The sequence below is a fragment of the Gymnoscopelus braueri genome, assembly GCF_963280865.1.
Source record: "Gymnoscopelus braueri genome assembly, chromosome: 2".
Taxonomy (NCBI): domain Eukaryota; kingdom Metazoa; phylum Chordata; class Actinopteri; order Myctophiformes; family Myctophidae; genus Gymnoscopelus; species Gymnoscopelus braueri.
In genome coordinates this window covers 3050613-3054261 of record NC_137604.1, presented here as the reverse complement: position 1 = coordinate 3054261, position 3649 = coordinate 3050613, and the positions used below count along the sequence as shown (strand labels likewise).

Below are 3649 nucleotides of genomic sequence, written 5' to 3'. Positions count from 1 at the left end.
AAGTGGAACTATTTGTATCTAGCTACACATTGGTCCGTCGGTATGTGCTTTGATCTTTTTGTTTGCAAATCATCCGTCTGTCTGTCTGTCTGTCGTTTTATGTCCTTTGTCCTTGAGTCTTTGCAGATTAGTCGACGCCCGTCTCATTAAGGTCCCGGCTGTGATTGGCTGCATGGAGGTGTGGGAGGGGCCTCCGCTAGCAAAAGGAGACGCACTCTTAGAGCTGTGTTCTTCATCGCCACCGCCACCAGAGGGTGCTGTGGGGACTGAGAGGACACGCCTCCTCTTCCTCCTCCTCCTCTTCCTCCTCCTCCGTGGACGCTCTCTCTTTGTCGCACAGCTAGGGGGCGCTCTCGCACGCACGTCACTCACGCATCAGCTTAGCGCTAGCATGGAGCCATATGGGAAACGCTAATGCCGTTAATGTTGATCCGTTAACACGAGAGAGGAGGATGAGGGGGCGGGGTAATGGGCGGGGCATCAGTCCAGCATGGCGTCCAGTTGGTCGGCCAGGTCGTCGAACATGCTGCCGATGTCGTCCAGGATGGAGGCCGTCTGGTCACTGGGCAGGGAGCTGCGGGGGGGGGGGGGGGGGGGGGGTAAAGTATGAAATTTAATTTCAAATGCATTTAGTTCTGTAAATGTTATGAACTTAAATACGAATACATTGGACATAAAAAAGACAATAGAATTGTAATACTAGTCATTGAGCTACTAATATAGACTGAAGTAATTAAAGCGGGTCATGCTTGCATGTTTGGAATTTTAAACATCTGAAATCAATAATATATCACTATTCTGATATTAACCTGCGGGCCGCATTAAGTGACGGTGGGGGCCGCATGTGGCCCCTGGGCCGCCAGTTGCCCATGTATGCGTTAGAGGAAATTTAATATTTCCTCAGTGAGAGATTATAAGAATTGCAACTAAATTCATTTCATTTGAACAGATGACAATAACATAATGAATAGATTTATTATATGAAAATGACACTCCGTTCAGACATAATCATAACAATGTGTAGTAATGATTATAATAATTCAGAATCCAGTCATACATACAGTAATACTCGAATTAGATGAATAATGAATGAATAATAATCAATAATAGTAAATGTAAATCCATAATTAAACGGGAATATAAATTCAATTTCCGTTACAATGTGGTTTTTTGCAATAGTAATATATAGGTGCAAAAACATTGGAATAATAATAATAATAATAATAACTTGAATTTATATAGTGCCTTTCAGAAACCCAAGGACGCTTCACAATACAAAAATAGATAAATAACCAAAACAAATCTGACAACGTTTTGATCCGCTGTCTTAAACCACAGCGGATCGAGACTAATGTCTTATTTCCACCTGAATTGCACAGCACCGCATACCATTACGCGTAGCGCGTACATGGTACACTACTACGCGTAGTCTCCCGCGTACATGGTACACTACTACGCGTAGTCTCCCGCGTACATGGTACACTACTACGCGTAGTCTCCCGCGTACATGGTACACTACTACGCGTAGTCTCTCGCGTACATGGTACACTACTACGCGTAGTCTCCCGCATACATGGTACACGACTATGTGTAGTCGCGTACATGGTATGTCGTGCCATGCGTGTGTGTGTTGTGCGTGTGTGTGTGTGTGTATGTGAGTGCGTGTGCTCACTCATTGTGTTTCTCCTCCACAGATCTCAGAGCAGCAGTCAAGGAAGCGCTGGTCTCCTCTAAGCGCTGCTTCTCCTCCTCCTGCCTCTCCGTGTCCCTCCTCTTCCTCTCCTCCTCCTGCCTCTCCGTGTCCCTCCTCTTCCTCTCCTCCTCCTGCTCCTGCTCCTCCCGTTCCTCCTCGTGGGGGCGTGTCTTCCTCTCCTCCTCCTCTGCCAGAAGGAGGTCGATGGAGAGCCCGGCGATGGAGGAGCGAGGGGGCTTGACGGGGTGGGGGGAGGGGGTGGAGGGGCTCTGGGCGGGGGAGGGGGAGGTGGCAGGAGGTGACATGAGGCACAGAGAGGAGGTGACCATGTCAGGGGGGGCCGGCAGCGGGGGGGAGGAGGAGGAGGAGGAGGGGGTCGTGGGGCTGGGGGGCACAGGGCCAGGGAGCAAGGAGGAGGCGACAGAGGAGGAGGTGACAGGGGAGGAGGTGACGGGGGAGGAGGTGACGGGGGAGGAGGGTGATAGGGGAGGAGGTGACAGGGGAGGGCTTGGAGGAGGGTTTGGGGGCGGTGGGGGGTCCGCGGGGCTTGGGGGAGACGGGGGGAGGAGCACGCTTCTGTTCTGCTGAGGAGGAGAGACAGTTAGTTCATCATGATGAGACTTTAGAAAGCGAGAGAGTCATTTGATACAGGACTCCTCCCTCTTTCTCTCTTGTTTCGCCTTGTTGGGGGGGGGGGGTGGTTTTGAGGCGATTTTGAGGTTTTGGTTAAGGCTGTGGTTCCCAAGCAGTGGGTCGGGACCCATTTGTGGGTCGCAGACCCATTTTTATGAGTTTTTATCCCTTTTTTTACTTCTTATTTAAAAAAAACATTAATATTTTAAAAGATTTTCAATTTCCTTTTCCGTTTTTTTTTCACAATACATTATTCATAAGATAAAAAAAATCTGAATTCCATAAAAAAATACAGTAAAAAAAAACGTAAAAAACGTGTGAAAATAGCATTTACAATAGATCTACAAGCTCACAACGCGTCGCATCGTGAGGCTCACAACGCGTCACGATGCGACGCGTTGTGAGCTTGTAGATCTGCTATTTTCACTAGTAGTTTGGGTCCCGGGAAAACATCACATTTCTCTTTTGGGGTCCCGACCAAAAAAGTTTGGGAACCTCTGGGTTAGGGTTAAGCATATAGCCACGCCCACCTGGGCCAAACACCAAAGACAGAGGGAGTGCCCATTATGATACAGACTCAAACGAATCATGTGAGACTCTGATCATTAGAACGTTTGGTTTATTGTCACTACTCTGTTGTAGTACAAAACAATACATAACAATATAAATACCTAACAACTGTACCAGCCTGATCTCACAGAATGTAATATACATTGCACGGACCCAGTGCACATCACTCCGTGCATAGTCGCCTAGAAAACCAGAAAATCTGTGCATATGTAAGGCGAGTCCCACGGTGCACGTAACCAGTTGCAACCCGGAAAAACCCGGAAGCAGAGCAGTCCCCACAACAACATTTACGATTCTGTGCCTATCGGTACATAACTCAAACGGCGCTGAGTAGGCTCAAGTGAACGTCACAACGTTCGGGACGGCAACTCGCTCGCTTTAGCTCACTCGGTGGTCCCTCACGTGGCTCCAGTTCCCTTGAGACTGTGCGCCTCCGAAATGGTTTAGTCACAATGGGGAAGATGCGAGGCGGCTATGCACGGATTTCCGGGTTTTCCAGTTGTCTATGCACGGAATGACACCTCCGTGCAATGTAAACTAAGTCGCGTGAGATCGGGTTGACTGTACAGCTACAGGTGTTTTCAGTGTTTAACCACCAGATGGCGCTGTTCGCAAACCAGCGATCACCATCTGAGTAAACCACGTGATCACCAAAAAAACTGCACGTTTACTTCCTGTTTGAAAAAAAAAAAGAAAAGCCTTTTTCTCTCCTTTTCGTTTGCTGTGGGGGAAAACCACAGCAAACGAACTGCC

At 48.3% G+C, this 3649-nt stretch overlaps 1 pseudogene across 1 annotated transcript in view; it reads right to left on the bottom strand.

Moving 5' to 3' along the window:
* Positions 1–480: 480 nt before the first annotated feature.
* LOC308075199 overlaps positions 481–3649 on the bottom strand; it is a 74386-nt pseudogene continuing 71217 nt past the window's right edge. The window contains exons 21-24 of the transcript in view: positions 3514–3526; positions 2202–2277; positions 1673–2077; positions 481–574 (exon numbers count right to left, since the gene is read on the bottom strand). The product of the transcript in view is annotated as an uncharacterized misc_RNA (transcript). The remainder of the gene's footprint in view (positions 575–1672; positions 2078–2201; positions 2278–3513; positions 3527–3649) is intronic.